The sequence below is a fragment of the Hippopotamus amphibius genome, chromosome 13 (genome assembly GCF_030028045.1).
Source record: "Hippopotamus amphibius kiboko isolate mHipAmp2 chromosome 13, mHipAmp2.hap2, whole genome shotgun sequence".
Classification (NCBI taxonomy): domain Eukaryota; kingdom Metazoa; phylum Chordata; class Mammalia; order Artiodactyla; family Hippopotamidae; genus Hippopotamus; species Hippopotamus amphibius.
Window position 1 is genome coordinate 89,241,502 of NC_080198.1, and position 14,397 is coordinate 89,255,898.

The 14,397-nt window shown below is 34.5% G+C and overlaps 1 long non-coding RNA gene across 1 annotated transcript in view; it reads right to left on the minus strand.

Annotated features, from left to right (window-relative positions):
• Positions 1–7,035: 7,035 nt before the first annotated feature.
• Positions 7,036–14,397, minus strand: part of LOC130835314 (uncharacterized) — a 58,826-nt gene continuing 51,464 nt past the window's right edge. The window contains exon 4 of the long non-coding RNA XR_009048862.1: positions 7,036–7,102. This is a non-coding gene — a long non-coding RNA (uncharacterized LOC130835314). The remainder of the gene's footprint in view (positions 7,103–14,397) is intronic.

Consider the following 14,397-nt stretch of genomic DNA (forward strand, 5'->3'; position numbering starts at 1 on the left):
GTTCTGGATATATATTACATCCCTCTGTGCTGAAAGTCCATGGAATATTTTTGTCTGTCATTTTGAGCATATTGATATACATACCAAAAAGGCCACTTTAATAATGATCATTACCAATTAGCATAATCCATCAAGTCGTCACACAAAGAGTGCAATTCTGAGCATCCTGTTAAATTGGTTGAATAGACGTGGTGCTCCTTATATCTTTGTATAAGACTTGGTATTTGGGAGAAGACTGTTTGAAATTAGGATTTACATCCATGGTCATTAACTACAGTTGATAAATTAAAGCTTGAATACTGTATTTCAAATTGAAAAAAAAAAAAAAAAAGACTTGGTATTTGGGAGGTAAAAGGGTAGGAGGTATGGGGAGGAGCTCAGGGAAACCAGTGAGCGTCTTGGATGAAGCTAGAACTAAACTGCATAGAGAGAGAACAAGAAAGGAAACAGGATTGATATGTATTAAATGTATGCTGTGTACTAGACACTTGGTCATGCATTCGGTGTATTCTATCTTCTTAAATAAAAAAGCCATTTTAACCCTTTATTCCTACACTATTCTTAAAGCTTCTCTCAAGTGTCACATGTTCATGTCTTCTCTGCCCTTTAAGCTGTGCCGAAAGTCCCTGGAATTTTTAAGTCTGTCATTTTGAACACACCAAAAAAAAGAAAACCCCACACATTTCAAAGACCATCATCACCAATTAGCACTTATCGAATAGTCACAGAAAGAGGGCCATTCTGAACACTCTGTTAAATTGGTTTAATAGGGCTGGCACTGACTTACAGGCAGTTTAAAAATAAATTTTTAAGTTATGTTCTAATTGAGAAAGTAATATATAATAATATAAAAAACTAGAAAATATTGAAAAACATAAGGAAGAAGGTAAAAGTCATCCAGAAGCCTCTCACCCATATTTGACCATTATATATAATCTTTGACCAAAATTTGACCAATTTTTATGTATGAGTGCATTTCTATTCCTCTTCATATAAACATGCACATTTTAGCATAATTGAGAGCATACGATGTATATAGGGCTATATTGTTCTCTTTTATTACCCTTTACTTTTAAATAATTTCTTGTATTACTTCATAAAACATAATTTTAATGCTTATATATTTTGTGTACTATAAATTATTTAAACATTCATAGGATACTATTTTTTTCTAATTCTTTATTGTTTCAAATAATAGTATGGCAACTGTCTTCCTTCCTCTTTATTTGTTCATTCAGCGCATTTTTACCAAACACATTTTATGTGTCCGACGCCCTCTGCCAGGCACTGTGCTGAGCTGTGGAGGTTCCAAAGTGAATAAATGAGGAAGATCACCTATAAACACAATTATACTAACGTACGATAAATGCTAACATCATGTTGATATAAATCTATGTTTACATTTCTGATCATGCATTGATTATTGGGTCAGTGTGAATAAACATTTTGAAGACTCTAGCTGTGTGCTGCCTAATGGTTTTGCAGAATGATTCTCTCAATTCACAAATGCACTGGGAGTGTGTTGAGATCACATTTCTCACCAAACCATTATTAGCATATTATTAACATTTGATAAACGATAAGTAAAATTGATATTTCATAATTGACTTTTTCATCCCCTTATTAGTGAGGGTAAGCATATTTTCATATGCTAGTCAGCTTTTTCTATATCTTTTATGAACTATTAGTCCATTATCTTTTCATATTATCTCATTGCAGCATTAGTATTTTTCATATCTATGTGTATATCTCTTTCTACAGTAAAGTTATTTACCTTTTTTGTGATATGATTTTAGTAAATATTCATACTCAATTTGTATGCCCTTAAATTTTGTTTATATTTTTGATATGCATTAAATTTAAAATTTTAAATGTTTATTTGGATGCTTTATTTTGTGATTTCTTTCCACATAGAATTATATATTTTTCACAAGCATCTAGTTGAAGGGTGTATTTAAGTGTTTCTCATTTGTATATAACTTTTTTTTTTCCAGTTGTAAAGATAGTTTCTCATCTAGGTCACCATGAGACACAGAGGGTTTATTGACTGGTACTGGAATGGGTCAAGGTGGACATCACGAATGTAGGGAGCTCTGGCAGCCACTGGTTCTAGCATCTCCCCTGGTGGGATTTCAATCATCTCCAAGTATAAATTCCCCCTATTACTTGGCCTTGTCATGATCCCACGTGGTCCCAACTTACTTCATTCTCTCTCTCTCTCTTTATATAGATTTTTCATATCAGATCCTATTCTACTGATTGACGTGCTGCATGTTTGCCTATTCAGATTCCAAAGACCATGGGCCTACTTCATCTTTACACACCAGATCTCAGTCTAGATTGGTGGCGCATATATGGATTGGCTGTTCTTGTGTTGGGGTCCACTCTTTGACTACTCAGCTGGGACGAAGAGGAAAAGAGCATGGTGCCAGTGAGTCAAGCTGAACGAGATTTGTCTGTGGGCTGCCTCGTATCCCTTAGAATAGATTGTGGGTGTTGGAAGTCCTGTGGTTGACACTGCTGTCAAGAAACAGTTGCAGGTAGAATGTAATTGAGCATTCAGGAGATGACAGTCCTAATCTCAGCTCTGCTGCCAACCACCTCTGAGTCCTTATTCAAATCCCTTTACCTTTCGTAAAGCACAGCTTGCTCATCTGAAAAGTGTCATAATTCTATAGTCTTTAAGGTCCACTCCAATTCCAAAATGTCTACAGTTCTTTTATATAGTATTTGACCATGTATATATAAAAAAAAAAAAAAAAAGGAAAGTAGTTCTCTCTATTCTGTAAAGCTGCTGGCTTTGAGCAATCAGGGAGTACTAGCATCACTTAGCTGTGAACTGAATGAAACAACGTATTTCAGAATATTTAAGTCCTGAAGTAGTTTAGGGAATGGTTATTCAAGAAGAATAAATATGCAGAGTCTTTGGTTGATAACAAGGTGGTTTAGTTAATGATGTGGTGTGAGCAACCCATTTATTATTTTACTTATTTCTTTTGAACTCAGTAATAAAATTTCCTAAATTCCTGCAGAGAACAATCAGCACAAAATGCTCCTCAAACTACCAAACCTAACACATAAACACAAAATTAGTAATGTCAACAGAAAAACTTTTAAGGGCAGGTTTGTTATTCAGGGATGATCAATGGTAGCTGCCATAAGAATCCCCGAATCTCAGTAACTTAGCAAAATAAGTGTTTATTTCCGGATTACATCATAGTATTTGATGTGTGGCCTTTTGCATGATGCTGACAGGATCCAGCTCTTTTCATCTGTGGCACTGCTGTCTTCTAGGCCTTCTTGAAAGTTCTCCATAGGTTTCTCTGCTTTGAACTGGCAACAAGCAAAGAGTGAGCGAGAGGAACCCTTGGTCAGTCCTGGAAGAGGTATAGAATACTTCCACTCATGTTCTTCCAATAGGACGCAGGAATACAACCCTACCCTGAATGCAAGGAAGTTTGGGCAATAGAGTCTTCTTACATCTAGCCAGTTGGCCACAAAGGGTGAAATGTGAAATATATGCTAAAATGAAAACTCAAGGGACCATGCAAAATGATGTCTCTACCTTACGGCTGCACTGATAATAATGAAATTGTCCAAAGTGAATTTACTTCCTAGAAACTGAAAATAAATTTTCATAGAGAAATAAAAAATCATTTACCAAGATAATTTGAGGGTAATTCTTATTAATCATGGGAAAATGTTGATAGAGTTTGCATCAAGCGGTTACATTTAGCACAGATTTGGGTGATATTCTCCCCAAAGTAAATTTTTTCTTAAATTCTTTACAAATAAATTTTAGATCTTAGGCACACTGATGTAAAGTGACTGCCAACAACACCTCAGGGTCTAAGAGGAAGTGTTTTAATATTGGTAGAGATACAATTCATAACAAAGGTCTCTGTAGGACAGTCTGGAGTTTTACATGATATTATTTTGTGCACAGATGTCAGTCACCTTTTTGTAGTTGTTTTTTCTTAGTTTCACACAAGAAAGCTAACAATAAACTGTATTTTATCTCCTAGTGTCCTTGAGCTTAGTATCCTGAATTACTCCTCATGGTTGATTTTTCCTTCTCCTTTCTACTCATCCTTCATCCACACTCCTAAACGAGTAAAATATTTTCCCCCGTTTCTACTATCCTATTCGTTCTTTATAAATTCTTTTCTTAAGGTTTCCAATAGATTCCTCAGCATCTTTTCCTTAAGCTATATCCCTATTCCCAGTACTTTTGTAACGTGTCTACCAGTTAAGCTTACCCAATAATTCACAGTATATGAAAAATTAGATCTTTAATTAGTGTTAATTTGATGACCTATACATACTCTATCATGCACAGAAAAATAATATTGTTGTTTTGAATACAGGAGTAATTTCTGGCCACATTCAGTTGTGTCGTGCAATGCCATGTTAACCCACAAAACAAGTGCTAAATTTCTAATTTGAAATGATTTTGATTTTTTTATAGCGTTTTGTTTTCCCGCTGATTGTGTATACAATATATACTCAATATATGTATACTTAAATTCCTTTAGTTTTCTAGATTCAGTTTTGTGGGGCCTGAAGGTGACATTCTTTTTATTTCATATGCTTGACATATTTCTTTTCTTCACATAGATAGAAACAGTATCTTGCCTCTTTTTCCTTTCAGATACAACCATTGCCTTGTCAGAAAAGCAGAATATAAAGCTTATTCTCCATCATCTTGGTTTGAAACCCATTTATCAATAAATAGTCTTCCTTAAGTTGTCTTAATTTTGTCACAATAAACCATCAACAATTCCAAAGAATGTTGCAATTAAAATATCTGTAAAGAATCATGGTTGTTATGGATACCGCTGAATATTCCACATCGTTGAGAGGCACATTATTGTGAGATCTAATATTTATCAACCCTTAACCCTGTTAAGACCCTATTAGGAAAAATATTATGAAATTTACATTTCAATCTCCACTGCACAATTCTGAATAATAACATCAGGTAACAGTTCCTAATGGAGTCATTTTGAATTGAACATTTAGTAAAAGAGAATTATCAGTATAAAATTGAAAAGTTTTGCAATACCAATAATTAAATCCACTAGCTTATCCTCTCTTGTGGTAAAAATCATTACTGTAACCATTTTTGCAGTTGATCTGTACTAACTGAATACTTACTAAATACAAAGCATTGTTTATTTTGCCATCAAATATAATGGGCAATAACACACATATGCCCAATATATTTATCTATATGTTGTGTGTAAATAAGTATGAACAGCATGTGATGGAATGCTAATTAACCATTAAGTGATTTTTTAAGATTAATTCTTGCTAATGTGGGAAATATACACCATATGTTTTTAAATGAAAAACTAGCAGATTCAAATTAATATGCAAAACATAATTTTTTTAAATGTATGATTTAAAGATATACTGGAAGGATATATAGGAAATATTTATAACAATTATCTCTGGGTTATGGTATTATAGGCAATTATTTCTTCATGGTTTTCTATACTTTCATGATTTCTGTTTTAAGCATATTATATGTCTACAATGAAAAGAAACGATAGATGTTATTAGAAAATATAATCTAGCCTCAGAAATGGAAGGAATATAATACTTTAAAGAGCTACAGATTCATTTGTTGATTCAGCAATTTTATTTAATCTTTACCATTTCAGACGTTGGACTAAGTACTGAGGATGCAGCCTCTACACTCAAGGAGCCTGTTGATTTGTAGCAAAGTGTTAGGGCAATTCAGAGAAAGGACAGATTACTGTGGTTGACATCCCAGACTCCGGGTTCTTGTGATACCAGAGAACATTCAGAGTTGTTATTCACATGAACAATTTCACCTCCTTGTAAGTGACATCAAAGAATCATCTGAAAAACAGCATAGCTGCACAAAAAGATCCAATTTGGGAATTTTTAAACTGATGATTAGACTAATGGAAAACCCATTTTTCTATTTCATACACAAAATATTTGAAGAGGAAGAAGAGGAGTGATACTACCCCAAACATTTGTTAATAATGGAAAGTTATAGTTTATAAATATTGAATTTCTCTTACACTTTAATATGGTATAGCCTCTTAGATATACACTATTATAGGACTTGCCCCCATGTTTCCAATTTCATTAGATGCTGAAAGGACTTCTGATGTCCTAGGTGCTGTCCCAGGTCAAGAGGCCAGTGGGGGCTGGATCTGGTTAGCTGTTATTATCTCCTCTTCGTGGTGGTATGGACCATAATATTTCCTCTTCACTGACTACCTGCAGTCTGAGAATGTGAACGAAGGACTGCCCACTGTATTCCTTTGGTGCAATATTAGAATACTGATTTGGAATTTCTAAGCTTAAAAAACAAAATTGGTTTTCACAGAAGAATAAGAGGTAATATTTTGTGTATCAGCTCATCTTCTATTATCCAAATGTAGTTCATTAACTAGTAGATGGGGTTTATTTGCTTAAAATTAATCCATAATTTTTAATGCTTCTTGCAGACCTAGAAACTTCTTTGTGTACTGCCTCAAAACAAATTTCTGTATGTCTGCTATGGTGAAGGCTTTTAAACAATGCAATTAAGGCATCAAATAAAGTGATCCAAAATTGTGAGATGACCTAATTGAAAACAATATTAGCCCATCTACCTGGGATGCTAACTTACCCAAAGTTAGGGCCACGCTTAGATGATTTTGAAGTCCAATAGTTTACTAAAATGAATTTCATTTATTTGACAATTTTTCAAAGTGTAATTCAGTTTTGATCTGGGTAGGCTCCTTGATATCTGGTTGTCTTGCACAGTGATATGTTCTGAACTTACTCTTTTGATTTAGATGCATAATCAGTGTAGTTTCCAGGTGCAAACGGATTGTCTTTCGGTCTATCTGCCTAATACACAGGTCAGCAAATTTCTGTCAAAGCACATGTGGCTCAATACAAACCGCTAAGCAATGCAGTGAAATAAGAAAGTGATTCGCTTACTTTCATACTAAAAGCTCTGTAATTGGACTACTTTTCTGTATCTTTTAAGATCCACAATGAACCAGCCAATGAAGGGTGTGTTAACCAGAACTTCATAAATGATCTAGTCTTCAGAGGAGATGATGAAATATGGCTGTAGATAGAAAGAAAAAGATGTGTAAAATCATACCATTAGGTTATGTGTCTCCAACAGCAAAGCAGAGAGAAAGCTATCACAAAGAATAAACTGGCACATCTGACGTAGTCATTAAAAATCTTAAAAGCAGCACAGACCTGGTGTGAGGAAACATTTCTGGATAACTTGGTGGCAGGGGACATGGTTGCATAACAGAGCCCCAAATGAGAGAAGCCACAGAGCCTGATTCCCAGCATCTTTGGGATTTACCTGGAGCGTTCAGTCATGCTTGCTATTTTCAGGCTGCTCAAAACATGTCTTCCCTAGATTTTTCTGACCTTTCCCTAACTCTGGCCAAGAATCAAAGTAGGAAAACAATCTGATTAGACTTTTTGCTGTCAGCATGGTGGCAAACAAATGCTCCGACCAAACACTCTTTTCAACCTGGTAGAATCACATATTCTATAGTACTGTGTCCATTTCAGGTGTTGCTTACTAAGCATGTGTGAATATGTGTGAGTGAGAATGTGTGTGTGTGTGTGTGTGTTCTAACATAGAAATAGAGATAAAGATGGAAAAATAGAGAGATAGAGATAGGGGAGAGACAGACAGACACACAAACTGTGAAGCCTGATGTGGACTAGGCCCAAATTTCTATATTTAAGAGTAAGTGGAATAATGATCATTTGTCTGGGTTTCTAGAAAGGTTTCCTGCAAAGCCAAATAGTATCCCTAATTTGTCAGGTTCTATAAATTCTTATTTTAGGGATTTATTCCTTACACCTAAAATTTTGCCTTTTATCCTAGCAATTTCACACCTCAGTGTGAAGCAGTTTGCTATAACTTTTTCTGTTTTTGCACATTCAGTTAATTTTCATGGAATACTCTTTCCTCTACTCTTATCCCCCACACCTAATGGTTCAAGATCTGGCTTAAGCGTCTTTTCCCATTTAAAACCTTCTGTGAATCTTCTAAGTGAAGTCAATATCTTTCTTCAATGAGTCATGTTTATGCATAGTATCGAACTCTAATTATTATATTTATATCATTTATTTTGCATCTTTCTCCCCATTAGACTATGAGTTATTAAGTTTATAATTTATGCCTTATGTGTCTGAATAATTCTAGCATCTGGCACTTGACTCTTACAAATTGTTCATTGAATGAATACATGATTAAGTGAGTTTGTGTTGTCAGAGAAGGGGAAAGCTTCAAACATTGAGAAAGCTTTCAGAGGAAGAGAGGTGAAGGAGGAAGATACTGCTGTGTGCTCTGAAATGAATTTCACTTACTTCACAATTTCATTTAAGGCTGACCCTTTGTGCCTGTTACCACCTGGGCTGAGTTCTGTGTACCTACAGTCAGGCCCTTGATTTGCAACCAGGGCTGCTATTTGCAAAACCCATAGGAGATTCTGACTCTTAAAGTCTGCTGAAAGGCTTTTCTTAAAAGAGCATTTCTGCTGTTGCAACCACCAATTATGATTTGTCTTTTGTGGTAATTTCCCAGAAACCTTCACCAAATTGTTTGTTCAATTAATCCTCAAAGATCTCCGGTGGCCAAATAGATGGCTTTAAAGTATTGAGGAGCTAAAAGAAATAATGCTGCACATAGGAGGAAACAATCTCATTTTAGAGATGTTGTAGACTCCTGAATGGGAGGGGTAATTTACAACAGTTCTTCACATTAATGACCATCAATGTTAATAGATAGAGCTCTGCCATAACACAGGGATTATCAAGGTAAAAGGTAAAAGTTTCTGGGTTGATTTTAAACCATGCATTTATAAACATATATAAACAAATCTGGTTTAAAAGAGTTTTTTCCACAGGAATACTTTATCTGGAATTAAAAATCTTCTTGAAAGAGAGAGAGAAGCAATTTTCAACTTAAGTACATTTTATAATGTACTCTGGAGAACTAGAAAGCAGTTCAAGGTCAGTGGTAGGGATACTGCCAAACCATGAACTACTTCAGAGCACTTGTGTGATATTGAGATGCTAGAAGACTCATGATGCTCTGTCTTCCTTACTTATCTGCTCCTATTTACTCACAAGGTAAACTGGTTAAGCCCTTTACTTATTTCTTGTCTACTTATTGCCTGAATATGTAATATTGAGGGATTTAGCACTATTTAACTTACAACTTTGACAACTTTGTTATTCCTCAGAGATTTATATAAGTATCAGAGATTTATAGAAGTATTGATTAATTGACCTCCCCAGCAAGATAGAAAGTTCTTTTAGAAGTTTGGGGTCACGATACACATTTTTGGCTAATGCACTGTGCTAGATACACAGAATCTTGTGCAACTGAATTAGTTTGTAATAGACAGCAAAAAATGGAGTGTTGAAGAGGGAGATACAGCGGCAGAGTTGACCTTTGTTATAAGGGTAAAATATAGAATAGTTGGAAAACCTCCCCCAGTTTTTGATAAGTGAATGGGTTTTGCAGGATTCTTTTCCCTGGATGTAATTCTGTAGGTGCTGCAGAAGTGATGGTTTGGTTGATTCTGAAAAACTAAAATTAACAGACTGAGAATTCTTATGAAGACATAAGCTGATTATTTTTCATGTATAGAAAGACAACCTAGATATGAAAAGAGCTGGGTACAAGGACAACAAAATTTTGAGGAGGAACTTTTAAGTTGTAATTCCTACCTTTTCTCACATTGCACTGCATAGATTATATTCTACAGTAAGAAGAAAACAAACAAAAAAACAGTACCACCAACCCAGCACCAGTGACAGATGGTGGGAAAATAGCAGAATGGAACTCTTGCTTAGCTGGGGTAGAAGGTGAATAACAAAAGATTTTTAGGCATTTTGGCTGATTCCTGAGAAACCCCTCCTCCCCACCATCCCTGCCACGACCACGCCAGGAGGAAAGGAGAATCCCACAGGGGTAGATTTGCAGACTGTGGGGAGAGATACACAAAGAGTGGTTCAGCTCAGATTGTAAAATTAGAAAAACTCAAACTTGAGGTGAATCCCTCCACCTTATACCACATAAAGAAGAGTTAGTGGACCAAAAATTTAACATAAACCAAAACTTAAATATAAGTCAAGCATAATCAGCATTCTCAAAGAGATAAAGGAGAATATTGGAAAAGACAAGCAGAATAACATTTTAAAGAAAAAAAAAATACTTAATAGAAGGATTAAAATATGAGAATGAGTACAACTGGGTAACAAATTAGTGACTTTAAAGATTAAAGGAATTCAAAAATTCTTTTAAAGATTTGAGGAATTCAAAAAAGTTATCAGAAAGCGACAAAGGAAAAGAATAGTAAAACAAATTAGGAATGTGAAGGATGGGTGTGCAAGTGTTAACTTCCACATTAAAGGTTTTCCAGAAAACTGATTGGAAAAAAATGGCAGGAGGAAATATTTGAAGAAATATGACCTAGAATTTCTAAGAATTAAAGAAAGATAAACATTGAAAATTTTCATAGTACCAAAGCTTTAGGACAATTAAAAAATACAAACATATTAGAGTGAATTTTAAAACATCAAAGACCTTTCTTATAGTTCCCAATAGAAAAAGCATATTATTTAAAAAGAAATAAGAAATGGACAGTAACATACTTCTCAATGTTAATCATATATGCAAAATACATATAACATTTTGTTTTGTGAATAAGAAGAGTAACATTGTTAAAGAGTCAGAATAAAAGAACTTGAAATCTACACTACTATATTCAACTAATAGTAATTTAAATGTAAAGGAAATATATTTACATATTCTTAGACAAACAACTCAGAAGTTTCATCAAGCAAATGGCTCTCTTGAAAACTCTTTCAGAAGTATACCAGTAAGTTGTCAAATAAGCCTAGGAAGATCTAAGAAATATATGGAATGTAGAGGTGAGGAAATAAGTTAGTAAGTTTTCTTGTTACTAAAACAACCCAAAATCCATAAAAGATCCATACATTTCAGAGTTAAAAATGTAGAAAACACAAACGTGGTGGTGGGAGTGAGGAGTGTATGTCATGAAAGACTTTAGATGGTATGGATATGGATAAGCATAACAAATGGGTAGAAAGTAAAAAAATTAATGCAGACATATATCATTTTCTTGGTAACCAACATAAGAAATTAAATGCAATGTTAACTTTTATAAAAAAAGAAGAAACTTGGTATGTCCAATGGAAGGTATGAAAGGAGAATTAAAGTAGTGTATAGAAAATGTGGAATATAAAGATATAAACGAATGCTAGTAACAACTGTAATAAATGTAAATGTGTTAAATTCACTGACAAAACAGATCTTTAGAATGAATTAGGAAAACATCCAACAATATTTAAAATATAAAAGAAACACAGGATAAAAGATAAAGAAAATTGAGAATAAAGATGGGGCATAAAATTACAAAAAATGTATTAGGTTATAAGAACCAAGCCTCTCATTGTAGATAACTAAAAACCAGATTAAATATTAAAGTTGTTTTTATATTCATAGAAGAGTTGATAAGACTAGGTCAAAATTAAAGGGAAAATAAGAACCAAGAGAGGTAAGCAAGTACAAAAACTATTTTGACTAAAGTCTGGCAAGTTTGAAATATGCCTCTACTTTGGAAACTGTACTTTTTCTAGAGGTCTTTTGTCTACATATGCAGAAATCTAGAAGTCTCTGGGAATTTAGTCCCTTTTTTAAAGTTCTTGACTAGTGACTGACAGATACAGGAGTATGACAGCTTAGTTTCCTTGCTTTAGACATCTGTGAAGTGTAACTTTAGAGTTCCTCTGCAGGATTAGGCTGAAGCTATTCTCTACAGGTCTTTGTCTGAGATTATACTTTAGTTTGGCTTTCTTCTCTTCCCTCTCCTGCTTCTCTTTCATATAAACATATGAGCAGTGTGTGAGGTTTACAGTGAGCAAGTCCTTTATGGCGAAAACAGCAGTGTGTGTATTTGGTGGTATATTTGGGAAGTGAGGCAACAGAGATGGTAGGGACTGTTGAAGGAGCAATTGTATCATTGTACATAAGACTGAAAAAATCAGTTGGGACTGAGTTGTGCAACATCATTAACACCAAACTAAGTGGATTCACTTACTCTCCAGGTGATGGGAAGTCAGTGAAGGGTTTTTAAGAATAGGAATGATGTGATAAGTTCTATATTTTGCAGCAAAATTGTTGGAACCATGAAAGATGGCATGTAAGTTTTTATTGGAGTCCAAAGGAAAAATGATGAGGAACTAAGCCAAGTCAGAGAATAAAAAGGAGTGGGTGAATGGGAGACAAATTTTAGAGATAAAATTGACAAGTTTATGATTTACATGTGAGAAAGGGTGGGGGGAAGAGTTAAAAATGACTTCAAAGCCCTTTGCTTTTTAAATTAGGTAGCTTATTTATTGATATATGGAAGGAAGAATGAGGAACAAGTTTTGACAAGAAAGGTATTGAGTTCAACTTTGTATTTTTGAGATACATACTGAATAACCATGTGAAGCTAAATAAAACCTTTAAAAGGGAGCCTGTGATTAGAGTTTAATTTTAGAGACTGGTGAAAGTTTATAAAATAAGAAAACGTGAAAGTTGAGGAATCAATCCTGGGTAAAAACAACAAGGAAGGAGTAGAAGCAAGAGTTGAGCAAAACAGACATAGACAAGAGGAAATAGAAATAGATAAGAGGAGATGATGATAATATCATAAAAACAAATGAGAAAAGGGTGAAAAATATAAGGTTGGTTGCTATAAAATTTTGCAGTTAGGATTGAAAATGTGCTGTTCTGCTTGGCAGTTAGAATGTCATTGATAGGGGTTTCCTAGGTGGCACAGTGGTTGAAAATCCACCTGCCAGTGCAGGGGACATGGGTTTGATCCCTGCTCCAGGAAGATCCCACATGGCGCAGAGCAACTAAGCCTGTGCGCCACAACTATTGAGCCTGCGCTTTAGAGCCTGCGAGACACAACTATTGAGCCCATGTGCTGCAACTACTGAAGCCCACACACCTAGAGCCTGTGCTCCGCAATAAGAGAAGTCACAGCAATGAGGAGCCCGCGCACCACAACAAAGAGTAGCCCCCACTCACCGCAACTAAAAAGAAAGCCCGTGCACAGCAAAAAAGACCCAACACAGCCAATAAAATAAATAAATAAATTTATTTTTAAAAAGTCATTGATAACTTTTTTCATATAGCTTTAAGAGAGGCTTAAAAGTAAAAATAGAGACTGCTCTTTAAAGAATTTAGATTGTGAAGGGTGAGACAATGTCAAGAAATAATTTTTTTTTAAGAATGGGGATAATTAAGCATGATTAGTTATGGAAGTTAGGAAAATAAGAAGAGGCCAATGAAAAGGTGGAGGTTGAATAAATGAAACATTAGATTACAAAATATTTTGAAAAAGGCATGGCATTGAAATTGAATTTATGTTAGCTAACGTAAATGTTGCTCAAAGGAGTCCATCAGCTGACTCTGAAAACCATGTTAAATTCAAGAGAAGAAGAATAACCAAAACAATCTTGAAATGGAAGAAAAAAGTTGTAAAACTCAATTCCAAAACTTACTACAAAGCTACAGTAATCAAAAAGTATGGTACTATCATAAAGATAAATATAGATCAGTGAAATAGAAATGAGAGTCCAGAAATGAACCCTTACATCTATGGTCAATTGATTCTAACAAAGATGCCAAGGCAATTCAATGGGGAAACAGTAGTCTTTTCAATAAACAGTGGTGGGACAACTGGATATCAACACATGCAAAATACTGAATCTGGACACTTAATTCACAATATACACAAAATTTAACTCAAAATGGGTCAAAGACCTAAATGTAAGGGCTAAAATGATAAGATATGTAGAAGAAAACACATGAGTAAATCTTTGTGACTGTGAATTATACAATGATTTTAAGCTATGAGACAAAAAGCACAAGCAAAAAAGGAAACAGCGATTCACTGAATGTCATTGAAATTTTAGATTTTTGTGTTTCAAATGACATCATCAAAAAATTGAAAAGAGAAAGTATTTGCAAATCCTGCTTTTGATAAGACCTGCATCCAGAATATATGAAACTCATTAACAAAGAAGCAAACAACCCAATTAAAAATGGGCAAAGGATTTGAAAATATTCAAGAAGATACAGGAACATCTAATAAGCACATTAAAGATGTTCAACATCATGAGATACCACTACACAACTCACTATAATAGCTATGGAAAAACAAACAAACACAAAACTGACAAGAAACCTGGTAAGGTTGTGAAGAAATTAAAACCCTCAAACATTGCTGGTGGGAATGTAAATTGGTGCAGCTACATTGGAAAACAGTGTGGCAGTTCCTCAAAATGTTAAATACAGAGTTA